This window comes from Oncorhynchus masou, unplaced genomic scaffold (genome assembly GCF_036934945.1).
Source record: "Oncorhynchus masou masou isolate Uvic2021 unplaced genomic scaffold, UVic_Omas_1.1 unplaced_scaffold_2510, whole genome shotgun sequence".
In the NCBI taxonomy this organism is placed as follows: domain Eukaryota; kingdom Metazoa; phylum Chordata; class Actinopteri; order Salmoniformes; family Salmonidae; genus Oncorhynchus; species Oncorhynchus masou.
The window spans coordinates 42,585-61,418 of NW_027008961.1; the positions used below are offsets into that span (position 1 = coordinate 42,585).

At 45.8% G+C, this 18,834-nt stretch overlaps 1 long non-coding RNA gene across 2 annotated transcripts; it reads right to left on the bottom strand.

Moving 5' to 3' along the window:
* Positions 1-931: 931 nt before the first annotated feature.
* On the bottom strand, positions 932-15,060 carry LOC135533614 (uncharacterized). 2 transcript variants are annotated; one of them, XR_010454559.1, is made up of 3 exons: positions 15,016-15,060; positions 1,522-1,599; positions 932-1,239 (listed from the first exon to the last, which is right to left on the bottom strand). It is a non-coding gene; the product is annotated as an uncharacterized LOC135533614 (long non-coding RNA). The 2 variants fall into 2 exon arrangements; XR_010454558.1 differs by lacking the exon at positions 15,016-15,060 and adding an exon at positions 11,755-11,843.
* Between the last annotated feature and the right edge of the window lie 3,774 nt (positions 15,061-18,834).

Below are 18,834 nucleotides of genomic sequence, written 5' to 3' on the forward strand. Positions count from 1 at the left end.
TATGTATTAACATGATCCTGTATGTATTAACATGATCCTGTATGTATTAACATGATCCTGTGTTACCTGTGACAGTCAGAGTTGTTCCAGGGAAACTGTGTCCCCATCTTGATGTCTGTGTGTTGAATATGAACTTGTACTCAGCAGAGTCCTCCTCTCTCAGATCTGTGATTCTCAGGGTGGAGCGACCTCTCTCCTTCTCTCCAACATACTCCACACGACCTGCGTACCCTGGATCTGTGGTTAGGTCCTCAGGGATCAACTCATCCCTCCAGCTGTCACTCTGTTTAGTACTAAACCAGAGTGATGATGTGACTGTATCATAACCACTGCCATAAGTACAGGATATATCCACTGTTGACCCCTTCAAGACACAGATTCTCCTCTTGGTGTAAGTCACTCTGTTGCAGCTCTGACCCTGAACACCTGAAATATAATGATAAGAATGCATGATTTACTCAGTGGGATCGTGAGCATCAGTAATCCAAAATAGTTCTGCCATCCTGTGTTACTGTTATGCTAAGTGTTATCTATGAGGACTGTTTATTAGACAGAATATTTACACTTGAAAAGTTATACTAGAATATTGAGTTGAATCCACACTCACACACTGCAGGAGAGCGGAGATCCTCGTGGCCTTTTACAGCACAGGAGTAACTGTCTGCATCACTAAAGGAGTCTGAGTCCAGGCTGGAAGTGTCCTCCTTCACTTTGTGTCCGTTCTTGTACCAGATGTAGGTGGGGTTGTCAGTCAGAGTACAGGTGGTGCTACAGGTCAGTGTCGTCCAATACTCCCCTCTTGTCCACATTCAACAATGGAGAACATCTGTCAGTCAGCACCATTCCAAGTTCTCATTGAAAATGTAATACATCATTAGAAGTGGTAACTGTTCTCTTTATGTCAGATTACAGAACCTGTGACAGAGAGAGTGACAGCTGAGCCAGATGTCCATGAGCCTGTTGAAAATGAGAAGTAATATGATGCTGAATCCTCCTCTCTCAGGTCTGTGATTCTCAGGGTGCAGTCATTCTCCTTATTCCCACGGTACTCTATACGATCCTCATATTTAACTGGGATGTGAGTCCAGGTCAAACTCTTCCATTTATACCATGTGGTTGCTGTGACTGTATGACCTCTGGGATATGTGTAAGAGCAGGATAGATCCACTGTTGACCCCTTCAAGGTACAGAAACGTTTCTTGGTGTAGGTCACAATCCTGCTATTCTGACCCAGAATCACTGAAACACAGTCACACAACAAAAGGGAATCAGAATGAAGTCAAGGTCTTTCGGATCACACTGACAGTAAGGTTTGTCCACACTTTGTTGCCATAGTTGCTGAGTTGAGTGTGAATGGAAACCACAGATAAGGGTCACTCAGTGAGGTGTGAAAGATCACTTTAAATAGTTAAGTGGAGACTCCTAACAGAACACACCAGAATAACATCATGATTCATAACCTTTTAGAAATGTCTGTAGATTGATACATAGAGCAACTAAAACATAAGAATGAGACCATACCTGCTACAGACCAGAGAAAGACCACCAACACACTTCCTGCTGTTCTCAAGGCCATTGTTGCATCTCCCACCCTGCAGTCTTAGAAACATAAACAACAACTCACTCTATAGCTGGTGAATAACTCCACCTGATACATTGAAGTAGAAACTGTAAATGGGGTACAGGGCCTCATTACTGAAAATGAACCAGGCTCATATTGTGTTGTGTTGTATTGTGCTATATGATTGTCTATGTGAATACTGTCAGTATGTAATGTGTGTGACGAGTTGCATGTCTGTCTACATCTGTCTATTTAAGCTGACATGATGTATGATGCAAAAATAATTTCCTAATGTATACAACAGTCATCATCATTATAAACAACAACAATCACTAATTGAATAAATCTGTAGTACTGTAAACACATATTTCTGACCACAATGTTCAATGATAGGAGCTACCTCCAAGCTGTGAGGCTAAACAGCAAGTGACTCACAAACATGCACACCCAAACACACCCCCAAACACACACCCACAGACACACACACACACACACACACACAGACACACACACACACACACACACACACACACACACACACACACACACACACACACACACACACACACACACACACACACACACACACACACACACACACACACACACACACACACACACACACCCAAACACACAGACAGACAGACAGACAGACAGACAGACAGACAGACAGACAGACCAGCCTTCGCTTTGGCAAATTTGGTAAATGTTGCTTGTTGTCCTGCTTTTTCCTGAGTACTTTGGATAAGAGCGTCTGCTAAATGACTTAAATGTAAATGTAAATGTTATGACATTTCAGTAGTTCTAAACCTGCAACTGCCTCCTGACTCTCTACACTTGTGACTGTGTGAGTGGCCGAGACGGACACATTTCAGTGCCACCAACTTGCACCTCCACCCAGGCTGTCCAAGCATCACGAGGGGCTGGTATTTAAGACCTGCTCTATGTTGATGTTAAATGAGTAGCCCACTTCAACAATTAGTACCTCCCCCTGCACCCCCCCAACAACAATATCTGGAGTATTTGGCACACAGGAAAACACATGATAATCAACATTAAACCAGCTTCAAATCAAATTGTTTTTGTCACATGTGCCGAATACAACAGGTGTAGACCTTACAGTGAAACGCTTACTTACAAGCCATTAACTAACAATGCAGTTTTAAGAAAAATACAACAATTTTTGTTTTTGTTTTTAAAGTAACAAATAATTAAGAGCAGCAATAAAATAACAATAGCGAGGCTATATACAGGGGGTAAAGGTACAGTGTCATGTCTTATTATGTCTGTTCCTGTCCTTTCTCTTCACTCTGTCTCTCTCTACTGGTCTTATTAGGTTACCTTCTCTTTCTCTCCTTCTCCAGCTGTTCCTCATCTCCCCTAACTACCTCGTTCACCCTTTCCCCACCTGTTCCCTTTTTTCCCTCTGATTAGGTCTCTATTTCTCTCTCTGTTCCTGCTACTTTCGGTGTCAGATTCTCGTTTGTGTTTCTCATGCCAGAAGCAAGCTATCGTCTCGTTTGCTTCCTCCTAGTCCTATCCTGTCGGAGTCTGCCTGGCAGGTGCATCCTGTACTCTACTAACTATCTTTTGTTTGCACCGTGTCCAGTTCATCATATGCTACGTGTGATCAGCTACCACCGTTCCTCTGTGACCCGCACCGACCCAGAGCGACCTGCAGCCTGTCGCCGCTACCCAGCTATTCATCAGAGGGACTTTATGTTTCATTTGTCACCCTCTCTGCGGGTATTCTATTGTGCCATTGACAACGTCGGAAGAGGATCTATGCCATTCCTGTTTTTTCATTAAAAGAACTCTGTTTCTGTTAAAACCGCTTTTGGGTCTTCACTCAAGTACATAACAGAAGAATCTGACCAAGAATGGACCCAGCGGCTCCGGACCCTTTTCACTCCGCCGTCGAGATCCAGGGAGCGATGCTAGGCAGACACGAGGAGGAATTGTCTGCTGCTCGACATGCCGTTGAGACCCTGGCCGTCCAAGTCTCCGACCTCACAAGACAGGTTCACCAACTCCACCTCGATTCACCGCCCACTTCCAGGGTTTCCGAGTCTCCGGAGCCCAGGATCAATAACCCGCCGTGTTACTCTGGGGAGCCCACTGAGTGCCGCTCATTCCTCACTCAGTGTGATGTGGTGTTCTCTCTCCAGCCCAACACTTACTCCAGGAGCACAGCCCGCATCGCCTACGTCATTTCTCTCCTTACCGGACGGGCGCGTGAGTGGGGCACGGCAATCTGGGAGGCGAGGGCTGAGTGTATTAACCAGTATCAGGACTTTAAGGAGGAGATGATACAGGTTTTTGACCGTTCTGTTTTTGGGGAAGAGGCTTCCAGGGCCCTGTCTTCCCTATGTCAGGGGAATCGATCCATAACGGATTATTCTATTGAGTTTCGCACTCTCGCTGCCTCTAGTGACTGGAACGAGCCGGCTTTGCTCGCTCGTTTTCTGGAGGGTCTCCTCGCCGAGGTTAAGGATGAGATTCTCTTCCGGGAGGTTCCTTCCAGTCTGGACTCCTTAATAGCTCTCGCTATTCGCATAGAGCGACGGTTTGATCTTCGTCGCCGAGCTCGTGGAAAGGAGTTTGCGTTCTCCGTTGCCCCCCTCTCCGCATCACTGCCACCTGCCGCATCACTGCCACCCTCCTCCGCCGGCTCGGATGCCTATGCAGCTGGGGGGTATCCGCATCTCGGCCAAAGAGAAGGAACGGAGAATCACCAACCGCCTCTGTCTCTACTGCGGCTCCGCTGGTCATTTTGTCACCTCATGCCCAGTAAAAGCCAGAGCTCATCAGTAAGAGGAGGGCTACTGGTGAGCGCAACTACTCAGGTCTCTCCTTCAAGATCCTGCACTACCTTTCCGGTCCATCTCCGCTGGACCGGTTCATCTGCTTCCTGCAGTGCCTTGATAGACTCTGGGGCGGAGGGCTGTTTTATGGACGAGACCTGGGCTCGGGAACATGACATTCCTCTCAGACAGTTAAGGGATCCCACGGCCTTGTTCGCTTTAGATGGTAGTTCTCTCCCCAAGATTCAGCGTGAGACGCTGCCTTTAACCCTCACTGTCTCTGGTAATCATAGCGAAACCATTTCTTTTTTAATTTTTCGTTCACCTTTTACACCTGTTGTTTTGGGTCATCCCTGGCTAGTTCGCCATAACCCTTCTATTAATTGGTCTAGTAATACTATCCTATCCTGGAATGTTTCTTGTCATGTGACCTGTTTAATGTCTGCTATCCCTCCTGTTTCCTCTGTCTCTTCTTCACAGGAGGAGCCTGGTGATTTGACAGGGGTGCCGGAGGAGTATCACGATCTGCGCACGGTGTTCAGTCGTTCCAAGGCCACTTCTCTCCCTCCACACCGGTCGTATGACTGTAGTATTGATCTCCTTCCGGGAACTACTCCCCCCCGGGGTAGATTATACTCTCTGTCGGCTCCCGAACGTAAGGCTCTCGAGGATTATTTGTCTGTATCGCTCGACGCCGGTACCATAGTCTCCTCCTCCTCTCCCGCCGGAGCGGGGTTTTTTTTTTGTTCAGAAGAAGGACGGGTCCCTGCGCCCATGCGTGGATTATCGAGGGCTGAATGACATAACAGTTAAGAATCGTTATCCGCTTCCTCTTATGTCTTCAGCCTTCGAGATCCTGCAGGGAGCCAGGTTTTTCACCAAATTGGACCTTCGTAACGCCTACCATCTCGTGCGCATCAGGGAGGGGGACGAGTGGAAGACGGCGTTTAACACTCCGTTAGGGCACTTTGAATACCGGGTTCTTCCTTTCGGCCTCGTTAACGCTCCAGCTGTCTTTCAGGCACTAGTTAACGACGTCCTGAGAGACATGCTGAACATTTTTGTTTTCGTTTACATGGACGATATCCTGATTTTTTCACCGTCTCTCCCGATTCATGTTCAGCACGTGCGACGCGTCCTCCAGCGCCTTTTGGAGAACTGTCTTTATGTGAAGGCTGAGAAGTGCACTTTTCATGCCTCCTCTGTCCCTTTTCTCGGTTCCGTTATTTCCGCTGAGGGCATTAAGATGGATCCCGCTAAGGTCCAGGCTGTCATTGATTGGCCCGTTCCTAAGTCACGCGTCGAGCTGCAGCGCTTTCTTGGCTTCGCGAATTTCTATCGTCGTTTCATCCGTAATTTCGGTCAGGTGGCAGCTCCCCTCACAGCCCTTACTTCTGTTAAGACGTGCTTTAAGTGGTCCGTTTCCGCCCAGGGAGCTTTTGATCTTCTTAAGAATCGTTTTACATCCGCTCCTATTCTTGTTACACCTGACATCTCTAGCCAGTTTGTTGTTGAGGTTGACGCGTCAGAGGTGGGCGTGGGAGCCATTCTTTCTCAGCGCTCTCTCTCTGACGGCAAGGTCCATCCTTGCGCGTTTTTCTCTCATCGCTTATCGCCGTCGGAACGTAATTATGATGTTGGTAATCGCGAACTGCTCGCCATCCGCTTAGCCCTAGGCGAATGGCGACAGTGGTTGGAGGGGGCGACTGTTCCTTTTGTCGTTTGGACTGACCATAGGAACCTTGAGTACATCCGTTCAGCCAAACGACTTAATGCGCGTCAGGCTCGTTGGGCTCTGTTTAGTCGCTCGTTTCGAGTTCGTTATTTCTTATCGTCCGGGCTCAAAAAACACCAAGCCTGATGCTTTATCTCGTCTCTTCAGTTCTTCTGAGGTCTCCACCGACCCCGAGGGGATTCTCCCTGAGGGGCGTGTTGTCGGGTTGACTGTCTGGGGAATTGAGAGGCAGGTAAAGCAAGCACTCACTCACACTCCGTCGCCGCGAGCTTGTCCTAGGAACCTTCTGTTCGTTCCCGTTCCTACTCGTCTGGCCGTTCTTCAGTGGGCCCACTCTGCCAAGTTAGCCGGCCACCCCGGCGTTCGGGGTACGCTCGCTTCCATTCGCCAGCGTTTCTGGTGGCCCACTCGGGAACGTGACGCGCGTCGATTTGTCGCTGCTTGTTCGGTCTGCGCGCAGACTAAATCTGGGAACTCTCCTCCTGCCGGCCGTCTCAGACCGCTTCCCATTCCCTCTCGACCGTGGTCTCACATCGCTTTAGATTTTATCACCGGACTGCCTTCATCAGTGGGGAAGACAGTTATTCCTACGGTTGTCGATAGATTCTCTAAGGCGGCTCATTTCATTCCTCTCGCTAAGCTCCCTTCTGCTAAGGAGACGGCTCAGATCATTATCGAGAATGTTTTCCGAATTCATGGCCTTCCGTCAGACGTCGTTTCGGACAGAGGCCCGCAGTTCACGTCTCAATTTTGGAGGGAGTTTTGCCGTTTGATTGGGGCTTCCGTCAGTCTCTCGTCCGGCTTCCATCCCCAGTCTAACGGTCAAGCCGAACGGGCCAATCAGACTGTTGGTCGCATCTTACGCAGTCTTTCTTTTCGTAACCCTGCGTCTTGGTCAGAACAGCTCCCCTGGGCAGAGTACGCCCACAACTCGCTTCCTTCGTCTGCTACCGGTCTATCTCCTTTTCAGAGTAGCCTCGGGTACCAACCTCCGCTGTTCTCATCTCAGCTCGCCGAGTCCTGCGTCCCCTCCGCTCAGGCTTTTGTCCAGCGTTGCGAGCGCACCTGGAAAGGGGTCAGGTCGGCACTTTGCCGTTATAGGGCGCAGACTGTGAGGGCCGCTAATAAGCGTAGAACCAAGAGTCCTAGATATTGTTGCGGTCAGAGAGTATGGCTCTCCACTCAGAACCTTCCCCTTAAGACAGCTTCTCGCAAGTTGACCCCGCGGTTCATTGGTCCGTTCCGTATTTCTCAAGTCATTAATCCTGTCGCAGTGCGACTTCTTCTCCCGCGATATCTTCGTCGCGTTCACCCGGTCTTCCATGTCTCCTGTGTTAAGCCCGTTCTTCGCGCCCCCGCTCGTCCCCCCCCCATCCTTGTCGAGGGCGCACCTATCTACAGGGTTCGTAAGATTTTGGACATGCGTCCTCGGGGCCATGGTCATCAGTACCTAGTGGATTGGGAGGGGTACGGTCCTGAGGAGAGGAGTTGGGTTCCCTCTCGGGACGTGCTGGACCGTTCGCTGATCGATGATTTCCTCCGTTGCCGCCAGGTTTCCTCCTCGAGTGCGCCAGGAGGCGCTCGGAGAGTGGGGGGGGTACTGTCATGTCTTATTATGTCTGTTCCTGTCCTTTCTCTTCACTCTGTCTCTCTCTACTGGTCTTATTAGGTTACCTTCTCTTTCTCTCCTTCTCCAGCTGTTCCTCATCTCCCCTAACTACCTCGTTCACCCTTTCCCCACCTGTTCCCTTTTTTCCCTCTGATTAGGTCTCTATTTCTCTCTCTGTTCCTGCTACTTTCGGTGTCAGATTCTCGTTTGTGTTTCTCATGCCAGAAGCAAGCTATCGTCTCGTTTGCTTCCTCCTAGTCCTATCCTGTCGGAGTCTGCCTGGCAGGTGCATCCTGTACTCTACTAACTATCTTGTGTTTGCACCGTGTCCAGTTCATCATATGCTAAGTGTGATCAGCTACCACCGTTCCTCTGTGACCCGCACCGACCCAGAGCGACCTGCAGCCTGTCGCCGCTACCCAGCTATTCATCAGAGGGACTTTATGTTTCATTTGTCACCCTCTCTGCGGGTATTCTATTGTGCCATTGACAACGTCGGAAGAGGATCTATGCCATTCCTGTTTTTTCATTAAAAGAACTCTGTTTCTGTTAAAACCGCTTTTGGGTCTTCACTCAAGTACATAACATACAGAGTCAATGTGCGGTGGCACCGGTTAGTCGAGGAAATTGAGGTAATATGTACTTGTAGGTAGAGTTATTAAAGTGACTTATGCATAGATAATAACAGAGAGTATTGTAGCAGCAGAGTAAAAAGAGGGGGGGAATGCAAATAGTCTGGGTAGCCATCTGTTCAGGAGTCTTATGGGTTGGGGTAGAAGCTGTTCAGGAGTCTTATGGGTTGGGGTAGAAGCTGTTCAGGAGTCTTATGGGTTGGGGTAGAAGCTGTTCAGGAGTCTTATGGGTTGGGTAGAAGCTGTTAAGGAGTCTTATGGGTTGGGTAGAAGCTGTTAAGGAGTCTTATGGGTTGGGGTAGAAGCTGTTCAGGAGTCTTATGGGTTGGGGTAGAAGCTGTTCAGGAGTCTTATGGGTTGGGGTAGAAGCTGTTCAGGAGTCTTATGGGTTGGGGTAGAAGCTGTTCAGGAGTCTTATGGGTTGGGTAGAAGCTGTTAAGGAGTCTTATGGGTTGGGTAGAAGCTGTTAAGGAGTCTTATGGGTTGGGGTAGAAGCTGTTCAGGAGTCTTATGGGTTGGGGTAGAAGCTGTTCAGGAGTCTTATGGGTTGGGGTAGAAGCTGTTCAGGAGTCTTATGGGTTGGGGTAGAAGCTGTTCAGGAGTCTTATGGGTTGGGTAGAAGCTGTTAAGGAGTCTTATGGGTTGGGTAGAAGTCTGGGTTTAGAAGCTGTTCAGGAGTCTTATGGGTTGGGGTAGAAGCTGTTCAGGAGTCTTATGGGTTGGGGTAGAAGCTGTTCAGGAGTCTTATGGGTTGGGGTAGAAGCTGTTCAGGAGTCTTATGGGTTGGGGTAGAAGCTGTTCAGGAGTCTTATGGGTTGGGGTAGAAGCTGTTCAGGAGTCTTATGGGTTGGGGTAGAAGCTGTTAGAGTCTTAGTCTTATGGGTTGGGGTAGAAGCTGTTAAGGAGTCTTATGGGTTGGGTAGAAGATGTTCAGGAGTCTTATGGGTTGGGTAGAAGCTGTTAAGGAGTCTTATGGGTTGGGTAGAAGCTGTTAAGGAGTCTTATGGGTTGGGGTAGAAGCTGTTCAGGAGTCTTATGGGTTGGGGTAGAAGCTGTTCAGGAGTCTTATGGGTTGGGGTAGAAGCTGTTCAGGAGTCTTATGGGTTGGGGTAGAAGCTGTTCAGGAGTCTTATGGGTTGGGGTAGAAGCTGTTCAGGAGTCTTATGGGTTGGGGTAGAAGATGTTCAGGAGTCTTATGGGTTGGGTAGAAGCTGTTCAGGAGTCTTATGGGTTGGGTAGAAGCTGTTCAGGAGTCTTATGGGTTGGGTAGAAGCTGTTCAGGAGTCTTATGGGTTGGGGTAGAAGCTGTTCAGGAGTCTTATGGGTTGGGTAGAAGCTGTTCAGGAGTCTTATGGGTTGGGGTAGAAGCTGTTCAGGAGTCTTATGGGTTGGGGTAGAAGCTGTTCAGGAGTCTTATGGGTTGGGGTAGAAGCTGTTAAGCAGTCTTATGGGTTGGGGTAGAAGCTGTTCAGGAGTCTTATGGGTTGGGTAGAAGCTGTTCAGGAGTCTTATGGGTTGGGTAGAAGCTGTTCAGGAGTCTTATGGGTTGGGGTAGAAGCTGTTCAGCAGTCTTATGGGTTGGGTAGAAGCTGTTCAGGAGTCTTATGGGTTGGGGTAGAAGCTGTTCAGGAGTCTTATGGGTTGGGGTAGAAGCTGTTCAAGAGTCTTATGGGTTGGGGTAGAAGCTGTTCAGGAGTCTTATGGGTTGGGTAGAAGCTGTTCAGGAGTCTTATGGGTTGGGGTAGAAGCTGTTCAGGAGTCTTATGGGTTGGGTAGCCATCTGTTCAGGAGTCTTATGGGTTGGGGTAGAAGCTGTTCAGGAGTCTTATGGGTTGGGGTAGAAGCTGTTCAGGAGTCTTATGGGTTGGGTAGAAGCTGTTCAGGAGTCTTATGGGTTGGGTAGAAGCTGTTCAGGAGTCTTATGGGTTCGGGTAGAAGCTGTTCAGGAGTCTTATGGGTTGGGGTAGAAGCTGTTCAGGAGTCTTATGGGTTGGGGTAGAAGCTGTTCAGGAGTCTTATGCGTTGGGGTAGAAGCTGTTCAGGAGTCTTATGGGTTGGGGTAGAAGCTGTTAAGCAGTCTTTTGGACCTACACTAGGTGCTCCGGTACTGCTTGCCGTGCGGTAGCAGAGAACAGTAGATCAAATACTTATGTCATGCAATGAAATGCAAATTAATTACTTAAAAATCAAACAATGTGATTTTCTGGATTTTTGTTTTAGATTCCGTATCTCACAGTTGAAGTGTACCTATGAAAAAAAAATACAGACCTCTACATGCTTTGTAAGTCGGAAAACCTGCAAAATCGGCAGTATATCAAATACATGTTCTCCCCACTGTATGTACACAGCTACGAAAAATAAAGACGAAAACTCTCTAGGTAGATAGTGTGGTCTACAGGTTATCATGAGATACTCTACCTCAGGCAGGCAAAACCTTGAGACTTCTTTAGATATTGTGCACCAGCTGTTGTTTACAAATATACATAGACCGCCACCCTTTGTCATACCAGAGGCTGCTGTTCTATCCTGCCGATACAGTGTATAACCCACCAGCTGTGTTATTCATGTTGTCATTCAGCCACGACTCAGTGAAGCATAAGATGTTTCAGTTTTTAATGTCCCATTGGTAGGATATATGTGATTTTAGTTTGTCCAATTAATTATCCAGCGATTGCACGTTGGCTAACAGCACAGGTGGCAACTGCACATTAACCACTCGTCACAAGGCACCCGATCTTCTTCCGCAAAATCTTTTCCGTCTCTTTCTCCTACGAATGACGGGGATGAGGTCCTGTTCGGATGTCTGGAGTAAATCCCTCTCGTCCAACTCATTAAAGAGAAATTCTTCAATAAGTTCAAGGTGAGTAATCGCTGTTCTGATTTCCAGAAGTTATTTTCGGTCATAAGAGATGGTAGCAGCAACATTATGAACAAAATAAGTTAGAAACAACAAGAAAAAACTAACAAAATAGCACAGTTGGTTAATAAGAGCCCATAAAACGTCAGCCATCTTCTCCAGCGCCAACAAGGTGACCCCTTACACAAGAATGTTTATGCATGTGTGCTGTTGGTGAGACTACTGGTCTCACCTCGCTGGCTATCAGGTCTACAAGGCCGTCATGTCTAGCAATGTAGAAATCCCCCGCACACACACACACACACACACACTGCAGTATTACAATGTTTGTCTGCATGTCTTTTTACCCTGGTTAATCATCTCATCCCTATGTAGATCAACACTCCTACACTGAGACACTTTATGAATACTGACCCGGATGTAACAACCAAAACATAACTCAAAACATAACAAGGAGTAAAATGATACATTACCCTCAAGTATGTGTCTTATGTATATATTACTAAAAACAAAGAACCAAAAAACTATATTTCAAGATATTGTCAAGTGTACTTACAGAGTGAAGTGAAGGGGAGAGGTCTTGTACAGTGAGTTAACTGTCTGGTAGTGTGTGGGAACTGCTGAAGTGTCAGTTCTGAAGTGTCAGTTCTGTGGTTGATACATATTTATAGTAGTCAGAACACAAGTAGCTGATCCAGAACTGTCCTTTCCTTCCTTTCCTTCCTCATTAACATGCATGAGGACCAGAACATCATGTCAGAGAACGGAGGTTACTGTATTAGAGAGGGTCCTACGTTTCTATAATGGACTAAATGTTCCCCAAATCCACTTTTATTTAAATACAGAACCATGTTAACAATATGTTGACTATTCTATATGGAATTTTTATAATATCTTAGAATGTGTTGCCTTGACCCTCTGAGTTCTACATGGAACAGGTCAAAGTTCCATTTACATTTGGTCAGTTCCATGATGTCATTCATTCTATTCTACAAACACATTCAATTTACACTCCTCATCAGCTGCATCAACGTGGTACTGAAGGTTCCAGTGTTCTGGACTAGAGCTCCTCCTACTGGCATCTCAACATTACTGCACCATCCTAATAAAAATGTCCTCAATAATGTTGGGCGAATAACAACATTACAAACTGACAATACATCAGATAGAATGGTGAAACACAACACTGTCTACTTGACAAAGTCACATTGAAGCACCAAAACACTGATGTCTGTAGTACAACATGCCTCTATCATATTATGTTACACTGTTGCCCCTTGTGTACAGTACTGGTAGTAGCATTAGTTAGCAGAGGAATCAGTATCATCATCACCATAGTCTGCTGTATTGACTGCTGCTGTCCATATACTGTATAGTCTAATGTAGCCTGTTATCCATATATAGTCTAATGTAGCCTGTTATCCATATATAGTCTAATGTAGCCTGTTATCCATATATAGTCTAATGTAGCCTGTTATCCATATATAGTCTAATGTAGCCTGTTATCCATATATAGTCTAATGTAGCCTGTTATCCATATATAGTCTAATGTAGCCTGTTATCCATATGTAGTCTAATGTAGCCTGTTATCCATATATAGTCTAATGTAGCCTGTTATCCATATATAGTCTAATGTAGCCTGTTATCCATATAGTCTAATGTAGCCTGTTATCCATATAGTCTAATGTAGCCTGTTATCCATATAGTCTAATGTAGCCTGTTATCCATATATAGTCTAATGTAGCCTGTTATCCATATATAGTCTAATGTAGCCTGTTATCCATATATAGTCTAATGTAGCCTGTTATCCATATATAGTCTAATGTAGCCTGTTATCCATATAGTCTAATGTAGCCTGTTATCCATATGTAGTCTAATGTAGCCTGTTATCCATATATAGTCTAATGTAGCCTGTTATCCATATATAGTCTAATGTAGCCTGTTATCCATATATAGTCTAATGTAGCCTGTTATCCATATATAGTCTAATGTAGCCTGTTATCCATATATAGTCTAATGTAGCCTGTTATCCATATATAGTCTAATGTAGCCTGTTATCCATATATAGTCTAATGTAGCCTGTTATCCATATATAGTCTAATGGTGCCTGTTATCCATATATAGTCTAATGTAGCCTGTTATCCATATATAGTCTAATGTAGCCTGTTATCCATATATAGTCTAATGTAGCCTGTTATCCATATATAGTCTAATGTAGCCTGTTATCCATATATAGTCTAATGTAGCCTGTTATCCATATATAGTCTAATGTAGCCTGTTATCCATATATAGTCTAATGTAGCCTGTTATCCATATATAGTCTAATGTAGCCTGTTATCCATATATAGTCTAATGTAGCCTGTTATCCATATATAGTCTAATGTAGCCTGTTATCCATATATAGTTTCATGTTGTGGTGAAATCCTGCACAGATCCTTCACTGTGCGCTGCCACTTTAAGAGCACATCAGCAGTCAGGAAGGAGGAAATAAAGCTCTTCTGGCTCTCTGTGTGGAGCTGTTGGTTGGACCACAGTGTGTGCAACTCTGCAGAAGTCCTGTTTATTTTCAGCGTGCTTAGTTGTAAAGTGTTAAGTTGATCGCCGGTGTTACCTCTCCAGGTCGTGGTTTTAAAATGCTTGTTTTTCCTGACGTTGAAGTTAGGTTCACTTTAGGTTCTTAACAGACAAACAAACTGTATGTAGGTCTACATTATTTATATCTAGGTTAACAGACAAACTGTATGTAGGTCTACATTATGTATGTCTAGATTAACAGACAAACAAACTGTATGTTGGTCTACATTATGTATATCTAGGTTAACAGACAACAAACTGTATGTAGGTCTACATTATGTATGTCAAGGTTAACAGACAAACAAACTGTATGTAGGTCTACATAATGTATGTCTAGGTTAACAGACAAACAAACTGTATGTGGTCTACATAATGTATGTCTAGGTTAACAGACAAACTGTATGAAGGTCTACATTATGTATGTCTAGGCTAACAGACAAACAAACTGTATGTAGGTCTGCATTATCTATGTCTAGGCTAACAGACAAACAAACTGTATGTAGGTCTTCATTATATGTGTCTAGGTTAACACACAAACAAACTGTATGGAGGTCTACATTATGTATATCTAGGTTAACAGACAACAAACTGTATGTAGGTCTACATTATGTATGTCAAGGTTAACAGACAAACAAACTGTATGTAGGTCTACATAATGTATGTCTAGGTTAACAGACAAACAAACTGTATGTAGTCTACATAATGTATGTCTAGGTTAACAGACAAACTGTTTGAAGGTCTACATTATGTATGTCTAGGCTAACAGACAAACAAACTGTATGTAGGTCTACATTATCTATGTCTAGGCTAACAGACAAACAAACTGTATGTAGGTCTACATTATATATGTCTAGGTTAACACACAAACAAACTGTATGGAGGTCTACATTATGTATATCTAGGTTAACATACAAACTGTATGTTGTTCAACATTATGTATGCCTAGGCTAACAGACAAACAAACTGTATGTAGGTCTACATTATGTATGTCTAGGTTAACAGACAAACAAACTGCATGAAGGTCTACCTTATGTATGCCTAGGTTAACAGACAAACAAACTGTATGTTGGTCTACATTATGTATGTCTAGGCTAACAGACAAACAAACTGTATTTAGGTCTACATTATGTATGTCTAGGCTAACAGACAAACAAAACAGCAATATAAAAACATTGTCATATCAGAAGTTTGAGGACTAGAAACCAATAATAATGAAAAGATAGACATCATCAAGCGTACTTACAGCGTGAGGAGAGAGAGGGGAGGTGAGCTCACTGTCCAAGCTGAGAATGAAACAGAATGGTGTGAGTTCTGTGGTTGACAGCAACTAGATGTACTGAGGGGCTGAAAGGTGCTGCAGAGCTGGCTTCCTGTCCTCATGATGCCTCTTCCTGGCAACCAACACGCCAGTGAAGGGCTTTAAGAACGGTGTGGACATCTTCATGAGGAGAGAGAGGGACTTTACAAGAAATGTCTGTCTGATATGTCATAGGCTACTTGTATTTCTTCATTGGTGGCTCCAATATGGAGAGTGGATAGATGGGTCCCTCCTGAGAGGATTGAGAAACACTAGTTCTGGTGGGGGTGCTGTTCATTCCCCAAACATGTTGCTAAAACTGTTTTTGGGTTTTAGAACACCAGTATCCATAGCCTTTCTGAATAATGAATTACATTAATAATGACACTACATATGATTTGATTAAACTGTATTTTATTATGAATGAATACAACTGATTGACATAATAAAACAGTAAGTCATTTGTTCACTCAGCTCCCCCACATGCTGAGAGGATACAGACAGATTGTCTTTTTACATTGATGCTCTCATCAATCATTCTGTGCTCTGGGTGGTCAGGGTGGTCAGGGTGGTCAGGGTAGTCAGGGTAGTCTGAGTGGTCAGGGTAGTCTGGGTGGTCAGGGTAGTCTGGGTGGTCAGGGTGGTCTGGGTGGTCAGGGTAGTCTGGGGGTCAGGGTAGTCTGGGTGGTCAGGGTGTTCAGGGTTGCCATGGTTTCCTGTCTCTTCCTCTATGGTCAGGCTTGTGTTTGATGCGACATTTGTCACCATACAGGCAGCCAGTGGTCCTCCAGAAGAAACACTCATCACCATTGATGGGAGCCATCCTCCTGGTCCTAGGAAAGACAAACAAACAGTATGAAAACACAAGCACCTCCACGCAAGTGCTCCCATCCCCACCTTCTGTCAGTTATCTGTAATTTTGTACAATTCATGGCCCATAGATTAATAGCAATTTAGAATACAACATTATAAATGCTTATATACATTAATAATATATAGTTGATGTTTTGACATATAGTTGGATGTCCTTACCCTGTGGCCGCGTACTGGGAGGCTGAGGAGGTGTTGAGGTCTCGGTTGGAGGTTGGTCCTCTGAGGAGAGGACCTAGCGGTCTGGGTACCAAATCACCAGTCTGGTGCTCTCCAGCTGCACCACCTGGACAGTAGGACAAACCGCAGGCACAGTCAAAATACATACAACATCATCCACTGTCAAAATACATACAACATCATCCACTGTCAAAATACATACAACAGCAGCCACTGTCAAAATACATTAAATGGAACCAATAGCATAGTCCCAAAAGTTCAAGGAACCAATAACAGAGTCAAAAAAGTACAATGGAACCAATAGCCTAGTCCCAATAGCACAATGGAACCAATAGCATTGTCTCAATAGTACAATGGAACCAATAGCATATTCCCAAAAGTACAATCTCCTTTTGTTCAAGCTAAATAATTGAAAGCACATCTCACATAGTTAAATGCATTTGGCAGCATTATGTTTCATCCCACCACTAACCTGGAGCCTCTCCAAGGCGAGAGCAGCCATGTTAGTATTCTTGATTTTGACAAAGGCACATCATCTCTCATGTAGAACTCTGATACTCTCTATCTCACCACACATATAACCACAACTAGGGAGAGACTAAACATTGAGAGTATTATAGTTCTACATTATATTTCTATGTTATTTACTGTAGATGAGGGGAGATAAAATTAGAACTCTGATACTCTCTCCCTACACCTACAGTACAGAATGTATAATTAGAATGTAGAACTCTGATACGATCTTCCCTCAACTACAGTACAGCACATATAATTATAATGTAGAACTGTGATGCTCTCTGTGTTCTGTACTGTAGGTGAGGGGCGATATAATTATAATGTAGAACTGTGATGCTCTCTGTGTTCTGTACTGTAGGTGAGGGGCGATAGAATTAGAATGTAGAACTGTGATGCTCTCTATGTTCTGTACTGTAGGTGAGGGGAGATCGAATTAGAATGTGGAACTGTGATGCTCTCTGTGTTCTGTACTGTAGGTGAGGGGAGATAGAATTAGAATGTAGAACTCTGAAAGTCCTCTGGATAAGAGTGTCTGTTGACTAACATGTAGTTCGAGATGCAGATACAGAACTAAAACAGATGGGGCATGATGGTCATACGTTTTGAAAAGGTCCAATATGTGTTTCTCAGTGAGGTCCATGGTGACGTTCCCCACCCAGAGACAGGGACAGGGGGACCAGAGGAGGAGAGGAAGGGAGGGGACCATGGTCAGAATAAATCCATTACAGCAACCTTACAACAACCCAACATTATGAATGTGACCTAAATGGCACCCTATCCCTTACACAGTGCACTATGTTTGACCGTGACCTTGAGGCTCTGGTAGAAAATAGTGCACTGTGTAGGAATAGGGTGCTATTTTGGACAGTCTATAGAACGTATAGCTGTAGGTATATACACTCACATTCAAGTATGTATAATTTAGATGTGGAATAACCAAACAACAGACTGGGTGTGATTTCAGTTAACGAATCTGGTCTGTAATGGTGAGATAACCTTGTCTTAGACCTGGAGATTCATGTTAGCTAACAGGAGCTAATGTCTACACTTTAGCTCAGTGGGCTATCATGGTCTAGAATCACAATACAACCCAGGTATGATAGCCAGAGTTAAACATACACACCCAGTAGAGTCCTGAGGGGAGGAGAGGTCCACCACTGGAGTCCCTGAGGGGAGGAGAGTTCCACCACTGGAGTCCTGAGGGGAGGAGAGTTCCACCACTGGAGTCCTGAGGGGAGGAGAGGTCCACCACTGGAGTCATGAGGGGAGGAGAGGTCCACCACTGGAGTCCTGAGGGGAGGAGAGGTCCACCACTGGAGTCCTGAGGAGAGGAGAGGTCCACCACTGGAGTCCTGAGGGGAGGAGAGGTCCACCACTGGAGTCATGAGGGGAGGAGAGGTCCACCACTGGAGTCATGAGTACCAATTTGTAAGTCGCTCTGGATAAGAGCGTCTGCTAAATGACTTAAATGTAAATGTAAATGAGGGGAGGAGAGGTCCACCACTGGAGTCATGAGGGAAGGAGAGTACCACCACTGGAGTCATGAGGGGAGGAGAGGTCCACCACTGGAGTCCTGAGGGGAGGAGAGGTCCACCACTGGAGTCCCTGAGGAGAGGAGAGGTCCACCACTGGAGTCATGAGGGGAGGAGAGGTCCACCACTGGAGTCCTGAGGGGAGGAGAGGTCCACCACTGGAGTCATGAGGGGAGGAGAGGTCCACCACTAGAGTCATGAGGGGAGGAGAGGTCCACCACTGGAGTCCCTGAGGAGAAGTCCACCACTAGAGTCCTGAGGGGAGGAGAGGTCCACCACTGGAGTCATGAGGGGAGGAGAGGTCCACCACTGGAGTCCTGAGAGGAGGAGAGGTCCACTACTGGAGTCATGAGGGGAGGAGAGGTCCACCACTGGAGTCCTGAGGGGAGGAGAGGTCCACTACTGGAGTCATGAGGGGAGGAGAGGTCCACCACTAGAGTCCTGAGGGGAGGAGAGGTCCACCACTAGAGTCCTGAGGGGAGGAGAGGTCCACAACTGGAGTCCCGAGGGGAGGAGAGGTCCACCACTGGAGTCATGAGGGGAGGAGAGGTCCACTCCTGGAGTCACGAGGGGAGGAGAGGTCCACCACTGGAGTCCTGAGAGGAGGAGAGGTCCACTACTGGAGTCATGAGGGGAGGAGAGGTCCACCACTGGAGTCATGAGGGGA